An 18,184-nucleotide genomic window follows, 5' to 3' on the forward strand; every position below is an offset into this window, starting at 1 on the left:
TGAAGTCAGCAAGGCACTGTGCTAGTTTCTATGAATCATAGACATAACTTTTGATTTCTATTTTTTTTTGTGGCATTTTATAACCTGATGACTCTTTTGCAATGGTTTAAATACCCTTGGGTAATATGGAAGTCCTGAGTACAGATGTGGTGGCTTGAATGGAAAATACCTCCAAATATGCTTATGTGTTTGAATACTTAATTCCCAGATGGCGACCCTGTTCTGGAAGGCGGCAGAGCCTTTGAGAGGTGCAGTCCTGCCAGAGGAAGCGTGTCCCTGGGAGAGTGTGGCGTCAGGTTTCATAGTTCAGTCTTACCTGTTGCTCTCTCTGCTTCCTGGCTGCCGTGCAATGGTGTGATGCTGCTTCCGCTCTCTCTCTCTCTGCTTCCTGGCTGCCGTGCAATGGTGTGATGCTGCTTCCGCTCTCTCTCTCTCTCTCTGTTTCCTGACTGCCGCGCAATGGCGTGACGCTGCTTCTGCTCTCTCTCTCTCTGCTTCCTGGTGGCCGTGCAATGGCGTGATGCTGCTTCCGCTCTCTCTCTCTGCTTCCTGACTGCCGTGCAATGGTGTGATGCTGCTTCCGCTCTCTCTCTCTCTCTCTCTCTGTTTCCTGACTGCCGCGCAATGGCGTGACGCTGCTTCCGCTCTCTCTCTCTGCTTCCTGGCTGCCGTGCAATGGTGTGATGCTGCTTCCGCTCTCTCTCTCTGCTTCCTGGCTGCCGTGCAATGGTGTGATGCTGCTTCCGCTCTCTCTCTCTCTCTCTCTCTGTTTCCTGACTGCCGCGCAATGGCGTGACGCTGCTTCCACTCTCTCTCTCTGCTTCCTGACTGCCGTGCAATGGCGTGACGCTGCTTCCGCTCTCTCTCTCTGCTTCCTGGCTGCCGTGCAATGGCGTGACGCTGCTTCCGCTCTCTCTCTCTGCTTCCTGGCTGCCGTGCAATGGTGTGATGCTGCTTCCGCTCTCTCTCTCTCTGCTTCCTGGCTGCCGTGCAATGGTGTGATGCTGCTTCCGCTCTCTCTCTCTGCTTCCTGGCTGCCGTGCAATGGTGTGATGCTGCTTCCGCTCTCTCTCTCTCTCTCTGTTTCCTGACTGCCGCGCAATGGCATGACGCTGCTTCCGCTCTCTCTCTCTGCTTCCTGGCTGCCGTGCAATGGTGTGATGCTGCTTCCGCTCTCTCTCTCTGCTTCCTGGCTGCCGTGCAATGGTGTGATGCTGCTTCCGCTCTCTCTCTCTCTGTTTCCTGACTGCCGCGCAATGGCGTGATGCTGCTTCCGCTCTCTCTCTCTGCTTCCTGACTGCCGTGCAATGGCGTGATGCTGCTTCCGCTCTCTCTCTCTGCTTCCTGGCTGCCGTGAAATGGTGTGAGGTGGCTTCTGCATCAGCCTTGCCCGCCTTCCCTGCCATAGCGAAACTGCAAGCTGAATTCAATGCTTTTCCTCCCATTAGTTGCTTCTGGTTGGGTACTTGTTCCCAGCAGCGAGAAGGCAAATGAGAGAATAGTCCAAGTTGCATTATTTATTGACTGGGTGGGAAGGCATCAGGGACACATTTATCGGCATTCCTATGGTAGACAGTGAAGAAACCCTAAAGTAAGACACACACTTCCTTTTACTCTGCCTGCCACGAAGGAGATTAGACAAAAGTGTCCTCGACTGCCGGGTGTAGACATGGGATCCAGCTGTGGCTAGTGAGACATAAAGAAAAATTTCCTGAATATTTCTAGAAATAAGATCTCTCTTAGCAGTGCCTGCACACCCTTAAGGATATGTTACTTAGAATTATTGTGGCCACCTGGCTTCCATGAAAGATGAGTGAAAGAGCCTCAATTTCACCAACAATACCAGATGCCATTGAGCCAGGGCGTCACGACTCCACATCACACTCTTTCTCTGGAAGAGAAGCAAATCATCTTACTGTTTAAGGCAGTATTTGTTCGAGATGCTTCCTTCAGTCAGAAAATTCTTAGCATTATATATAATGTATTACAAAGCATGTTTCAACTCTTGGCTTCATTTTAACTATCAGGCTTTGAGAAAAAAGTGCTTCACTCCCTTTTTGGGGGGTTCAGGATATGAAGTCAGGTGTCATTATGGTGATGTGTTCCTTTTGCCTGCTCAGTTTCTATTGACCCTCACTGTTGGAAATATTATCCTGATTTCTTCTCATGGGCTACTTTTCCTTTTCCCATACTCAATATTTAGGGTTTTGTGGTAGGTGACTCTGCTCTTAACTGGATATAAATCTTGAGCTTTGCGAATCAGAATATTGCTTCTTTAAAATCATGTCCCTGCTTCAGAGTTCAGACCACACAATAGAAAGAACAAGATTAGACCCTGTTGGCAAGGATCAAATCCCTTGACTGGGAAGTGCTCAGAACTTGGCCTAAATTTAGAAATTGGTACATAAACAATGGAATCTTTTTAGCAAGGTTTGTTTGAGTCAAATCTTTGACTAGCAGCCAAAAGAATATTAGCCTCTAGGGCCCTGGCATTTTCATGATCAATGGCATCCATATAGGAATAACCCAACAGGGCTACAAATCAGAGATGTTATAAATGGAATTCCAATTCTGAATAGGAAGTTAACATAAATGATCACTATGTTCCCTTTCAGTGCTCAGATTTTTTCTGTGATACCATAAGCATTCTGGGCCCATGGGGATGTTGTGGGAATGTAACAGGGAAGGAGTATGGTGCCCTGGGGCTTGGAGTGTGGTCTGCTTTTGCATGGTCTTTACATGCTAACTGCAAGGAGAACCATGGGAAAAGGGTAATTTTGGCCTCCAGGAAATGACAGCAGACTATTAGGTGAGAGACACAGTTTCTGGTCCCAGTTTAGAACTGCCTTCCTGTTTGGCCCCCTTGCAAGCTAGATAGACCTGAGCAAGCTGTTAAGTCATCTGTGACTCAGCAAACTCATTTGTAAAACCACAGTGGGATTTCTCGGTAGAGGAAATCTTGGGGTAGGAAAGGTGGAGTGCCAGGGAAACACTCCTGTGGTGGGTCTAATGTGGGCCATCCACTGTGCTCAGTGTTTGTTTTCTTTTTATTTTATTTTATTTTTAATAAAAAAGAATAAGAGAGAGAGAGATATATAGAGAGAATTGGCATGATAGGGCTTCCAGCTACTGCAGTTGAAGTCCAGACACTTGCACCACCTTGTGCACATATGTGACCTTGCATCACCTTATATGTCTGGCTTACGTGCTGCCTGCAGAGTCAGATATTGGTCCTTAGGCTTCACAGGCAAGCACCTTCATAGCCAAGCCATCTCTCTAGCCCCTAAGTTGTTTCATTTTAATGATTTATCACAACAGTGAAGTGAGATAGGGAGAGAGACTGAGAATGGGTGTACCAGGGCCTCTAGCTGCTGCAAATGAAGTTCAGATGCTTGATGTACTACATAGTGCATTTGGCTTTACTTGGCTACTGAAGAATTGAAGTTGAATTGTTAGAGTTTGTAGGTAAGTGCCTTAACCTCTAAGCCATCTCTCCATCCCTATTATATATATAGTGATTCACTAGGCAGTCCAGACTCACCTGAAAATCACTATGATCACTATGTGTTCCCAGGCTGATCTCAAATTTGTGGCAATTCTCCTCCCAGCCTCCTGAGTATGGAAATTCCAGGCAAGCCCAAACATATGGCTTAATTATTGTATATCTTGAGATAAATGGGCAAGTTCACATTTTTCATACCAGACTTCTTCCAACCCTTAATTTTTCAGCTGTGCTTAAATTTGAACAATGAGTGTATGACATGTCTGGCATTAGAGCTCATGTTTCCTGGATTCCACATAGTCTTCCAGGGCTTACTGGAATTATTGTTTGAAATCAGACTCTGGCTAGGGGATAACACGTAGGGTGTCATATGCTGTACGGCACCATTTAAAACCTCAGTCTAGAAAACTCTCAGGTCTCCTTCTTCTGTTAGCCTCTCTCAATCACTGTTCTTTTCCTCTCTCTGTGGGCTTGTTTCTTTTTTCAGATTGCTTATCTCAATGAGCGGCACCAGCGCAGTAAATCCTGGACTGTTAGCTCCTCAGCTCCCCCAACCAAAGAATTAACTTGAGCGACTGGAGAATCTGATTTGTCTCGCAGGACAAGTGCCGAGATGGATAACTGCTGGAGTTGACACAGGGGCTCCCAGGGACCCAAGAAATGCATGTCCATGGGTCATTTTTAATTTTGCTTACGATCATGGAAAATCTGTTGCTTGAAGATGCAATGATACAGTACCCGATGTAAGCCACACAGCTGAAGGACTCTTGTAACTGTTACAGGGTGAGCAGTGGACCTGTCACATTAGACAGAGCCCTGCCTTGGGGATATTTGAAAGCAAACTGGCAAAGAAATATTTTTCTCTATGTCACATAGCTACCTCAGCTGCAATGGAGGGTGAGAAATGTGTATGCTGCTTTCTAGAGTTTAGAGCAGAAAATTTTATGAATGTTGCTATGGTCTGGAGTTATCCTGTCTCCCTCTAATTCCAGGAGTACCTTTCCCACCCCTAAAGATAAGTGGAACCATGTGGATGGTTGTTCCCAACATGACCTGTTTAATGGAGGTTATTTTAAGACTAAAGCTTTTGAGATACATTGTGTGCATAGCTTTTGGCATGGCCGTGAGCAGAGAAACCCATGTGTATTAATTTTCTCGTTGCCGTTACAAAATACATGACAAAGTAGTTTAAGGAAGGAGAGGCTTATTCTGGCTTATGGTTTGTGGACATACAGTCCATGAGAGCAGGGACTATGTGGTGCCAGGAGTGTGTGGCGGCTGGTCACATTGCATCCACGGTCAGGAAGCAGAGAAAGATGAATGGTGGTGCTCAGCTCTCTTTCCTTTTTTCTTCAGTCTGAGAGTCTAGCCCATGGGATGGCACCACCCACATTCAGAATAGGTCTTCTGTTTTCAATTAAACCTCTTTAGAAATGCCCTCTTAGACAAATCCCAAAATGCATCTCCTAAGTGATTCCAATTCTAGTCAAGTTGACAGTAAATATTAACCACTACAGGATGTTACGATGAGGTTGTCACAAGAATAAACTGTCTGTGAGCCCCAGGGCATGGGAAGGTGGGGTGGGTGTGCTGCAAAGTGACATGGTATCGCAGTGGGCTGGCATAGGAGGGTAGTACGCTTTTCAAGTTTAGGTCATGGAAAGCCAAGGTAATTTGTTATTACAGAACAATGGCCCTACCCGGACAGAAGGCATGGGGCAGGAAAGAAGCGTTAGGGTGGGTATTGGTTGAGTTAATCTGTCACTATCAAAGGTGAGTCATGGTATTTTTTTTTAATTTTTAGGTGTTGGGTATAGAAACAAGGGCCCTGTGCATGCTAACAAAGCACTCTACCAGTGAGATATACTCTAAGCCTCATGAAATCCTTTTTTGATAATTAAAAAGTATTTATTTATTCATTTATGTATTGTGAGAGAGAAGAGAGAGATAATGGGCACCCCAGGGCCTCTAGTTACTGCAAATGAACTCTAGACACATGTACCACCATGTGCATCTGGCTTACATGGATTCTGGGATATCAAACCTGGGTCCTTAGGCTTTGCAGACAAAAGCCTTAACTGCTAAGCCATCTCTCCAGACCCCTCATGAAGTTCTTATGAAAATACATGATACAGTGAAGTAGAGATGTGAGAATAGTAAACAAACAACTACCAAGAAACTGCTGTGAGCCAGTATATGGAATTTACAATAATTGTCAAGTGAATTTTCCTGTGTATTAATTCAGAAAGTAGTAAGACTCATTCTGTGTACTTTTAGGTACTTGGAATGTCATGGCTAATAAGATAGATAAGACCTTGCTTTTATAGATTTTCCATCTTAGTACCCAGCTACTGAATAATTAGTTTTAAACATGTTAAGGTTCTTGGAAAAGAAAAGTGTGGTTAAAACTTAATAGACGGAGTCATGTACACTGTGGGGATCAGAAATGTTTTTTGGAGGAAATGATATTTAAGCTGAAGCCTACTGAATGAAAATGTATGAGATAGTTTTCCAAATGGAAGTGGGAGGGTTCCTGAAGCAGAGAGGAGTACAGTGGGGCACCAAACATCCTGGATCAAACATCCATGAGCCAAAACAAATAGTTTCTCCTGTAGAGGTTTAAAAGCAGATGTGTACCCCCAAAACTTGTGTTTTGAACGCTTAGTCTTCACTGGTGGCAGTTTTGGAGGTGCAGCCTTGTTGGAGAAGACGTGTTCTGGGGCTGTGGGTGCTATGGCTGGCTCTCCCTGCCAGAGCTTGCCTCAGTCTCCTGCTGCTATTCTTCTACCTGCTGTGGCGAGGGGCCATGTCCAGCCTGTCCTCTATCATCTTTCCCCTGCCTACATGATGTTTCCCCTTGAGACCATCAGCCAAGATAGACCTTTTCTTCCCATCCGCTGCTTGTCAGGTGTTTGGTCCTAGCAACATGAGGGTAACAGCCGCATGTCTTCTTACATTGTTGCTCTCAGTGATGCCAAAGTCACTAGCGCAACCCTCTGTAATTTCCTCTTAAGCACAGTGGTTTCCCCAGGCCTCTGGATGACACTCTCTCTGTAGAGGTCGCCTAAAAATTCATGCTTCTTCCAGGTGAGGTCCAGGCCATTGAGTTCTCATCCAGGGGACCCTCTGGAGCCGTCTGAGAGGTGGTTGTCGGCAGGGGGGATTCACTATTTGTGATGGAGAAAGGCTGAGGGCTGTTTCCTTATGTGTCTTTTTTTTGGATATGTGTTATGTGTGCCTGGTTTGCCCTGGCATTCACATGAGTGTGGGCTCATACGTGTGTGCAGCTGCATGTGTGAGGTCACAGGGCAACTTTGGGTGTCTTTTCCAATCTCTTTCTACTTTATTTATTTAGTTGTTAAGAGACAGGGTCTCTCACTAAACGCAGAGCTCACTAATTTGGTTAGGTTAGCTAGCCAGAAAACCCTCAAGATCTCTCTGTCTCAGCTTTCAAAGTTCTGGGGTTTCAGGAAATGTGCCACCATATCTGCAGTTTCACTCAGGTCCTCCTTCTTATGCAACATGTGTGTTACCCACAAAGCCATTTCCCCAGCCCTCCTGTGCTCTTAACCTTTCCAATGTCGTCTCTTAAATTCTGACAGTCCTGCATCCACTGTGAGCCCCCTCCTCACAATGCTGAATGGAGATCAACATCAGCACCCAGTGAAGCTCAGCTCCCTCCGAGCCTGTTTGGGCTTCCTTCATTTCATGGCACACATTGCTTCTATTTATTTGATTTCTCATGGAGAATTTCGTATCAGCTATCATTTGAAATTTTTTTTCAGAGAAAATTGACTAAATTCAAATTATTTGTGTGTAACAAATACCATCACCCTGCTAAATTGCTATTTACACCAGTAAATATAAACTCAGATGCCTTTGGTTAGGCTGAGTGCAATGATTTTGAAACTCGCACCTAATGCATAAGCTCAAGAACGCAAATGGAAAATGCTAAGCATGAGGTGGACGAGACAAGTTTTAATAGGCAGCCCTGCGGTCCACCGCATGGACAGAAGTATGCAAGTGGACGGTGAGATATGACCAGCGTCTTCTGCAAAACACTTCGCGAGCTGATTTGGCCAACTGACTGACACCGAATGGGCTTGTTTGAAGAGCGCTGTGGACCTCATCAAATCTCAGCTCTTCGTTTACCATGGAGTAGAAAGAACCGGTTATCAGTTCAGAAGGAGAAAGAGGCAGAGTCCAAATGTTATACTTGCAGAAGATGACACATAAAGATCTCCGTCCCTGTATTTGTGTCTAAGAGCGGGAGATCTTACCTAGTTGCGGCCTTTCCCCCAGCATGACGGAGCCTCAACTGCTTGCTGACTTTAGCATACATTATCAGATGAGGATATAGTTCTAGCTATGTAAGAAAGTCTTGACTCAAAAAAGGATTACTACTGTTATTTTAGCAACTCCTTTCTATTCTGAAACTGAAAGCTCTGTTTTTCCAATTCATTTTTTATTAAACTCCATGGCTTTACCCTCCCCCGACCCGTTCTTTCCCTTGATGGGAGCTGGGCTGATGGCTCAGTGGATGAAATACTTGCAACGCAACTTCAGTGATGCCCACACGTGACTTAAAAATCAGGAGCAGTGATGAGCTCTGTCAGCCCAAAGTGCCTACATTAGAAGAGAGGAAACGACAGGAGACTTTCCTGGAAGCTCTCAACTAGGCCAGCGACCTTGGTGTGAACCTGCCTCAAAGGAGGTAGAAGGGAAGAACTGACCTAAGAGTTGTCCCCGTATGTTCTCACGTGCACCGCGGCACCGTCCTCACGCACAATCAGCCAGCCCATCAGTGCGACACTTAATGAAGCCTGAAGGCAGTGAGGACGCTGTCTGGCTGAAGCCGAGTTAAAGGGCCATGAGCATTGCTTATGCCCTTCCCACGTCCTCCATTCCTGCAGGGCCCACTTAAAAATCCCTTTGAGACAGGACTTCATGTAGCCCAGGTAGATCTCAAACGCACTTCCTGAGGTTGACCTGAGATTTTTAGTCTCCTGCTTTCTCTTGAGTACTGAGTTGACAGATGTGTGACACCACACTGCATGTCTGTCCTGAGGCTTCCTGCAGGCTGGGCAAGCATGTCACTAACAACGCTTCACCCCGGCCCTCACGTAGAGGCGGGGCTTTCTTCAAGGGCCCAATGGCACCCTTAAATCTTAGGGATGCCCCTTTTGAAAGCCACAAGCAAAGAATATAATTCTCTTATCCATCGGCTAGAGGGAGTGCTTTCCTATGGTTTGAATAGATGACTTTCTTTTATATTTTATTTATTTATTTGTGTGTGTGTGTGTGTGTGTGTGAGAGAGAGAGAGAGAGAGAGAGAGAGAGAGAGAGAGAGAGAGAGAGAGAGAGAGAGAGAGAGGGAGGGAGGGAGAGAGCGAGCGGGAGAATGGGCACACCAAGGCATCTAGCCACTGCAAGCAAACTCCAGATGCATGTGCCATGGGCCACCTTGTGCATCTGGCTTCAGTGGGTCCTGGAGAATTGCACCTGGGTCCTCAGGCTTCATAGGCAAGCATCTTAAAGGCTGAACCGTCTCTCCAGCCCAGATGACTTTCTTTTGACCCTCTCTCTGTTGTGAGTGAAAACCATGCTCCAGGTCCCTGGACAGTGTGTCTTAGAAATGATGGAACACCACCAGTTGGATCTCAGGTCACCTTTCAAAAGCTGTTCAAGTTCTCCTGAGACGATGTTACTAGAAAGACGAAGCGGCTTTAAAACCTGACATATTAAAACCAAAGGAAACTCAAGGCAGCAAATGTCAAGGAATTGACTGAATCCTGAAATGCATGTGCACATGTCTCAAAGCCTAAAATTTAAAAATAAGTGAAAGAAAAAAAACACAGCAGTCTCTAAGACCTTGTCCCTCCCATCTGATATCAATCAATCAGGCTCATTTTCACTCAAGTATTAAAGAATTTAGAATATTAACAAATGTCCAGATGATGACATTGTGTGCTGGATTCTCATGTCACATAATAACCTGAGTCCTCTCCCAGGTTTAGAAAAATATGAATGAAACTTTTCATCACATGTCATTGGCACCGATTCTTGCCCACTTTGGGTGGAGGTGGAGGGGAATATATATTATAATCAGGTAAAATTATGAAAGCATAAATGGTCCCTTCCTCTTGAAACATAAACAGAGCTGTTTGGAGTACGCTATTCAGTAGGCAGACACTCATTTATTTAAAGCCAAGGATACTCTTTGGCATTTATTATGCCATAATGTCAGAACCCTGAATCTTTTTTTTTTTAAATCTTATTTTATTTTTTCTCAAATTTTTAAAACATTTTCCATGATTATAAAAAAATACCCCATGGTAATACCCTCCCTCCCCCCTCTCCCCCTTTGAAATTCCATTCCCCATCATATCCCCTCCCCATTTCAATAAATCTCTCTTTTATTTTGATGTCGTGATCTTCCCCTCTTCTTATAATGGTCTTGTGTAGGTAGTGTCAGGAACTATGAGGTCATGGATATCGAGGCCATTTTACATCTGGAGGGAGTTGTAAGGAGTCCTACCCTTCCTTTGGCTGTTACATTCCTTCCACCACCTCTTCCGCATTAGACCCTGAGCCTTGGAAGTTGTGATTGAGATGTTACTTGGTACTCCAGTCACTTCTTTCCAGCACCAGAATCCTGAATCTTGATATGAACACTCTCCCAATGTTATAACTTGGTTGACTCATAGAGTGACACGTTTGGTGACTAGTATGTGTTGGTAGGCATTAACATATCAAAGCCCTATTTAAGTTTATAAGTAGTGACACAGTTGTGCATTTTCTCGGGCTGCAAGTCTATGGCCATTTTCTCAACATTCCATCTCAGGAAATATTCCAGTTTGGTCACTTTTTTCCCTTTCCTTTTCTTTGTTGGCACTGGAAAGATTTCTAGTTGTCTCTGAAGGCTAATTGACTTTCTCTGCATGAATGAACTTAATCTTCTTACATTTTCAACTTGTTCAGTTCTAGAAAAATCTGTGTTTCTGATCTATCTCACATTTGAACCTGTGTGGTAGCTACCACCTTGCCAGAATATAAAACTTTTTCTCAAAGTGAGGTTACATAGTGAATTCATTTGAGAAAAAAAAAAAAAGCAACTTTGTAATTTGGTTCATTCTTTTCTTAATTCATTCAACAGTTTTTATTGAATACATGTAATATGGGTTGAGTGCAATACAACATTAAGCAAGAGTTATTATTGCTAACATATAATTTGTCCCAAATACCCTTTTTTACCCTTTTAGTCTGTTTGTGTTGCTATTACAAAGTACAAAGACAAATAACCTCGTGTTGTTTAGAACCACTAAATGTATAATTTCTTGGTGTCAAAACCGTAAGTAAAATACACACTCAGTCAATTCATCTGAACTTTTAAAAACATTTTCACTTATTTTTGACACAGATGTAGTCAGAAGCCCTATAATTGTGCAACAAGGTCCTGGGCACATCTAAATGTATACAATGAATTTTGATCCCCTTCCTCCCAATTCCTCTTTTCCTCCCAAAGCCTTTCTTCTCATGAAATTGCCACCCTACCTTCATGCATCGCTTGTTTTTGACCCACTGAGTTAAATTAGGGTTGCTTGCATGGGTCATTCATCAGCACACGGGCAATCCGCCAGTGGCCACACCACAGAAGGACATGACTCTCCCTCACCCCAGAACCATCCATTGCCACCATGTCTTCGGGGAGGTGTGGGGTTGTTAATATATTTGAAAATAGGTTGTGGATACACGTAAATTTCTCCTAGCACTGCAACATGTCTGTCATCAGTGTGTTCAAGTTTGCTCTTCATTCTTGCTTCTTTTGAGCCAAGATTTTCATAGAATTATATGAACAAATATTTAAAAATATCTTATTTATATATTTATGAGAGAAGCAGAGAGGGAGGAAGAGAGAGGGAGACAGACAATATGGGTGTGCCAGGACCTTTAGCCACTGCAAACTAACTACAGATATATGCACCACTTTGTGCATCTGGCTTTACATGGCTACTGGGAAACTGAACTCAGATCCTTAGGCTTTGCAGGACAGTGCCTTAACCACTGAACCATCTCTTCAGCACATCAACAAATACTTAATGTACATTCTGCATTCATAGATGTGTGTGTGTGTGTGTGTGTGTGTGTGTGTGTGTGTGTGTGTGTGTGTTGCGGCCAGAGATTGACACCATCTTATTTTTCTTATTTTATTAATAACTTCCATGATTATAAAAAATATCCCATGGTAATGCCCTCCCTCCTGCAACCTTCTCCTTTGAAACTGCATTCTCCATCATATCCCCTCCCCCTGTCAATCAGTCTCTCTTTTATTTTGATGTCATGATCTTTTCCTGCTGTTACACACCATCTTATTTTCCAATTACTCTCCATTTTATTCTTTGAGACAGAGTCTTTTGCTAAACCTAGATATCAGATTCAGTTGGTTAGCTAGCCAGTGGAACCTGGTGCTGGCATTGCTGGTGTGTGCCTCCACCCCTGGCATCTTACGTGAGCACTGGGCATCCCAACTCACACCCTCACACTTCATGGTAAGCCCCTTCTCCACTGAGGCATCTCCCCAGCCTCTTGATGGGCTTCTGATGGATCCCAAGAAAACATGAAAGCCTCGGCAGACAGAGCCATGATGGAGACAGGAAGTAAGACGATCAACGCTGGGAAGTTCCTTCTGGCCTTTTCGTCTCCACATAATTATCACTCTTCCTTCTCGTCCTTTATAACTCGATGCAAGTGGAGCTGTGGGGTTTGTACTCCTGAGGGTGAGACCATTTTCCCCTACGACAATGTTTTTGAGGCTCAGCCACGGTCTCGTACCTATTAGTTGTTTCTTCCTTTTAATTACCAAGTAGTGTTTTATTGTATGAACACAATATTCTTGGTAATATCTGGTTGATACACATGTAGGGTGCTCTCAGAGTTCATTCACTATAAATATAAAAAATGGCATGTAAATTTTGATTTTTTTTTAGTAAACGTTTGCTTTCATTTGTGTGTGTGTGTGGCTAAATTCCAAGGAGGGGCAACTTAAAGTCAATAGTTTAGTTTTATAAGAACCTGCTAGAATATTTCCAATGTTGTCATACAATTTTATACTGGATTGTTTCATAGCTTCTTCCACATTTGATATTGGTGATTCTCTTTTGCCCCCACCCCTCTCTCACTGTGTTGGAGCTATCTATCCCTGACTGACCCAGAACTTGTATGAAGCCCAGAATTGCCTTAAAGTTGCTGTGAGCCTCCTGTCTGTGTTTCTAGAGGGCAGGGGTTACAGGCATAAGGCCTTGGCTACCCCTTTAATTTTAGTTACTATGTGAGGCACGGTGACTTTAATTCTCATTACTGTGTGGGGTGTATAGCAGGGGATCTCAGAGTGACTTTAATTTGGGTTCTTTTTTCAAGTAATAATATTTGGCAGGCTTTGGATATTGACAAGCACAGCTTTCTGTAACTCAAAGACCTCGTCAATGTGGAAACTCAAGTGACCATTTTATGTTTGTGTCTATAGAGGAAGAGGTGCCAGCACTCGGCAAAGCTATGGGGAGCATGAGTTCCCAGGGGCCCAGTCCTGGGCCAACAGCTCCAGGTTCCCTCCTGCTGAAACTCTCTTCTACTTGCAGGCACGTGGTGAGAGACAAATGACTATGTGGTTAAAATGTGAGTTATCTCAGTCTTTCTAAAATAAGAACTATATTTTTTGTTTGTTTGAAAACACCTCAAACCTACGTTATCGTTATCACTTCTGTATTTGTTTGTTTATATTTTTTTTTTTTTTTTTTGAGGCAAGGTCTCACTGTAGTGCAGGCTGACTTGGAACTCACAGCGGCCCTCCAACCTCTGCCTCGCAGGTGCTGAGATTGAAGGTGTGCCTCATGCCTCACCACTTCTTTAGTGTGATATGGGAACCACTGGAGTTAATTCTAAAGCAACTCATGCAGGAAGAGGAAAATTATTGTAAGAAAATGTGACTTTGGGGAGCCCACCTGAAGGATAGACTATCTGAGCACATTCCACAGAGATCAGTGCCTGCTCAGAAATGAGGTACCTGGGTCCTTATCAAAGTCCTTCAAGACCTCAAATTTGGAATGGATCTCCCATTTTGATTTCAGCCATTTAACTGACACCTTTTCATACAGGGGAACACTTTTGTCATATCATTTAACTGACACCCCTTTATACAGGGGGACACTTTTGTTATATCATTTAACTGACACCCCTTTATACAGGGGAACACTTTTGTTATATCATTGGCACTGAACACGTGGCTTCTTCATTCTCTTGGCATCTAGATTTGTCGTGACCCCTCTGCAGTAGAGAATCTCAGCTCCAGGCCAAGTTTTACAACACAAAGTGTTCACAAACCAATTCTATCTCCTTCCAAAGTGAAGAAAAATCTGATTTTTTAGAAGAAAAAAAATCTATGCCTACCTCCCCGGAGGGAGAATAATTCAGTAAAAAGAATAGAAAGATGTTATTTTCCTTTTCTGACCCGATCTTTTTCCTTCTTTTGACTCAGCATGCCTTTAAACTCAACAGGGCTTTTGCCTTAAACAACAAACACTCCTACATCATAAGGCCAACCTCTAGCTTCTCTGACAAAAGAAATATGTCTCACATATTGAAACCTTATGAGAGCCAACATTATAGTCTTTCCCAAAATGCTTAAAGGAAAACGAGGCATGCATGCCAGCAGAGAATCCACTGTGGTTTTAAATCCTTGTACCCCACTGCTCAGCCTGGAGGCCCACTGGCCTCCCTTTGCAGGTGGCCACTCAAAAGAGAACTTGATGAGTGTGCATGCCAAAAGCTTCTTGCCGTGTGGGTTGATGTGCAGCTTAACTTGTGAAACAAATCTCCTATTTTTAGAGTCTCTGTCACATTCTGAAAATCTCTTCTCAGTTAAAAATTTCTGACTTTTGATCAATAGTGCATTTCTTAACCTTTTAGTCTTGACTTTTTCCCACATTTTTATACTTAATTGGGTTGGGTTTGTGTGTGTGTGTGTGTGTGTGTGAGAGAGAGAGAGAGAGAGAGAGGAGGGGAGGGGAGGGGAGGGGAAAAGGGAGGATTGCAGATAGAGGCAGGTGGAAAGATAGATGCATTTCTCTCTCAATTATTTTCAGGCTATTAAAGATGACTGAGTGAACCATTTAAAAATTTCAAGAGTGGAAATCCATTAAAAATAAGTGACCTTGTGCTTAAAGCAAAGGATTAAAAATTAAAACTTGGATACTGAACATCAATGCAAAATATCCTCTCTATATCCTGGAAGCCTTTTGCGAGACTAATGCACCAGACAAGAATCATTTCTTCTCCCCTTCCCAGAATGAGATATTTAATTGCAACCAAATTAGAAATACCCAAATGTAAATTTTCTGGGAATTCAATGTTTTGTTTGTTTGTTTGTTTCTTTCTTTTTTGAGGTAGAGTCTTGTCCTAGCCCAGGCTGAGCTGGAATTCATGGTCTCAGGCTGCTCTCAAACTCACAATCATCCTCGTACCTCTGCCTCCCACGTGCTGGGATTAAAGGCTTGGAACCAGTGGGATGGGAAGGTGAGTGGAGGGAGGGAGGGGCGGAGAGAGAGAGAGAGGAAGAGAGATAAGGGTGTTTCAGGGCCTGCAGCTGTTGCAAACAAAGCCCAGACGCATGTGCCACCTTGTGCACCTGGCGATATGTGGGTCCTGGAGAATCAAACACAGGTCATTGGGATTTGCAGGCAAGTGCCTTAATTGCTGAGCCATCTCTCCAGCCCCACAATTCAATACTTTGGTTGTCAAGTTGGACCCCACAAACTAAAGTTGTATTGATGTGTGTACGTAAACTGACATAAGAGATGTGTGCATTGAAGCAGCATTTCCACCTTGTCTCATGTTGTATTATGTGAAATGTACAGATCAGATTTGTTCCAGTTTCAACACTCTTGTTCTTGTCCCAACAGGTAAGGAAGTATTTATACGATGATGGCATAAGCATTATGGTCAATGGACAGTTAGGGGAAAATTTCAAAAAAAAAAACCAAAAAAAAAAAAACAAGAGGAGTAAATTTGTTTTCCAAGTTTCCAACTATAAACAAAAACCTAATGTATCAGATCAGGGAGATTTTGTCCCCTAACAGGGGTTCAATGGCATCTGGCCAGAGTGAAACTAAGTTTTTATTTGATGAGCAGTATTAATTTATAATGAGAAACTGCTTACAAATCTGTGTTTGCAGATAGGGTAAGACATGGTCTTCCTTAAACTGGCCTGCCATTTTCTCCAAAAGGTAGAGATTTAATTTTAACCATTTTCACCGCATTCCCTGTCCCCAGGGGTAGGGTCTGGAGCCTGTTTACTTGTGTATCTCATATCTCCTGGATTGCACTCTGATTTCTCTCCTCTCACTGGAGACTCATCGGGGGTCTCAGGCAGGGTCATGCCTTTCTACCCAACAGTCTCCCTTGCCTGTCTTGGCAGGACCTGCTCTCTCTTCACAAAGAGTGAAAGACTGATATAGTCACAGCCACGCAGACTCTTCATCCCCACTCTATCGTCCTATCCCAAGGGCCAATGATAACAGCATGGCTACTATCCTAAATGGGGGTGTGGAGATGGGTGATAGGGAGTCTTAGTGGCTAGTATAAAAATTCGGAGAAAAATTCACTCAGGGGCTGGAGAGATGGCTTAGCAGTTAAGGCGCTTGCCAGCAAAGCCAAAGGATCCAGGTTTGACTCCTCAGTACCCATGTAAAGCCAGATGCAGAAGGTGGCACATGTATCTGGAATTCGTTTGCAGTGGCTATGGGCCCTGAAGTGCCCATTCTCTCTTTTTCTATCTGGTCTCTCTATGTATGTCAGCATTAAAATATAAATAAGTAGATAAAATGTTTTAAAAAATTCACTTGGGGCTGAAGAGATGGCTCAGTTGTTAAAGGTACTTGCTCTCAAAGGTTGATGACCTGGGCTCATATAAAGCCAGACGTACAAGGTGGTGCATGCGTTTGGAGTTTGTTACAGTGGCAGGAAGTCTTGGTGCTCCCGTTTACACTCTTTCTTTCTTTCTGTCTCTCTCTCTGTGTCCAATAAGTAAATAAAATTACTTTTTTTTTCTTTTTTTAAAAATTATTTATTTATTTGAGAGCGACAGACACAGAGAGAAAGACAGATAGAGGAAGAGAGAGAGAATGGGCGCGCCAGGGCTTCCAGCCTCTGCAAACGAACTCCAGACGCGTGCGCCCCCTTGTGCATCTGGCTAACGTGGGACCTGGGGAACCGAGCCTCGAACCGGGGTCCTTAGGCTTCACAGGCAAGCGCTTAACCGCTAAGCCATCTCTCCAGCCCTAAAATTACTTTTAAAAAAGTTCACTTGCTAACGTTTCAAACCCTCACCTTTACAGCCATCTAAAGGCCCTGGGTGTGTTGTATGACGGTGGTATGGAGATGCCAGGAGTGTGGGTATGTGTGTGGGGGGCAAGTGTTGGGGTCTGCTGGCTACCGCGCATAGGACAGAGATAAAGCACTCCGCAGGACAACTGCTGTGCCTAAGAAGTTCTATCCCCACCCTGCTGAGAGCTGAACCACACAGAGCACACAAGGGCCGAAAGTCTCCTTGCCCGGCTGAGCCTTCCCGAGCGCCCTTCCGCCCCTTCGCGGGCCGACGCTCGCTTTCAGAGCGCAGTGGCCCGATGGACGATGGGCGGGATGTAAAACGAGCGCTCGGCTTTCCCCGCTCTACGCCTTAGCCCCTTCCCTCGGTCCTCACACACCCCACGCTCTGCATTTCTGGGGTCAGCCCTCGCCCCTCCAGGCTAGATCGTGATTTGGGAGAAACGCAGGCACCTCGTGCGCATTCCTGTGCGGTGCCAGGCGGCCAGCAGGGTGCCAACTGCACAGCCTCCCGGTGCCCCGGTGCGCGGGCAGGCCGGCTCAGGTGTGAGCGCCCACGAACACGCGGCGGTGGGCGTGCCCGTGTTCATGTCAAGTGAACCTCAGCGGCGTGCACTCCAGCCTGCCTCACTTACAGCTTCAGCTCAGTGCAGGCTTTCCTCCAAGCCTTCTGGAAGTTTCTAGCTATCTCCAACGAATCCGTAAGACATTCTGCCAGCTATTTGGTATATACTAAGCTGTTTCTCCTTTTTCTTTTTCCTGTGTGTGTGCATGTGTGCACACATGTGGGTGCATGTGTGCGTGAATGCACATGTATGTGTACACGGAGGCCTCAGGGTGACACCCAGAGCTTGCTATTACACACATCCTAGCCCGCCAGCTCGCTCTGGTGAGGACCCTTCTCGGCCTCCCATTGCTCTGGGTTGATGAATTTTTATGAGTTCTGAGGATCTGTACCCACAGAGCTATCCCCTAAGCGTCAGGCCCCTTTACCAGACACATTGTTTAATTCTAATGTTATTAATGCCAGCCAAGCACTGTGGCGCACCCATTAGTTCACGCCTCACAGAGCCCCGTGTTATGCGTTGAAGTGTTCCTCCACAAAAAGATAATGAAGTCCTAATCCCTGGCTCCACACAATGTGACCTCTTTGAGAAACAGAGTCTGTACAGAGGTAATTGACGACAAGAAGGGCGTTAGGATGGGTACTAATCCAATGTGACTGGAGCCTTTCTGAAATGGAAACTGGGAGGCAGGGGCAGAGAGCACAGAAAGAAGATGCAGCCAGGAGGGGCCCAGCGGTTA

This window comes from Jaculus jaculus, chromosome 18, assembly GCF_020740685.1.
Source record: "Jaculus jaculus isolate mJacJac1 chromosome 18, mJacJac1.mat.Y.cur, whole genome shotgun sequence".
In the NCBI taxonomy this organism is placed as follows: Eukaryota; Metazoa; Chordata; class Mammalia; order Rodentia; family Dipodidae; genus Jaculus; species Jaculus jaculus.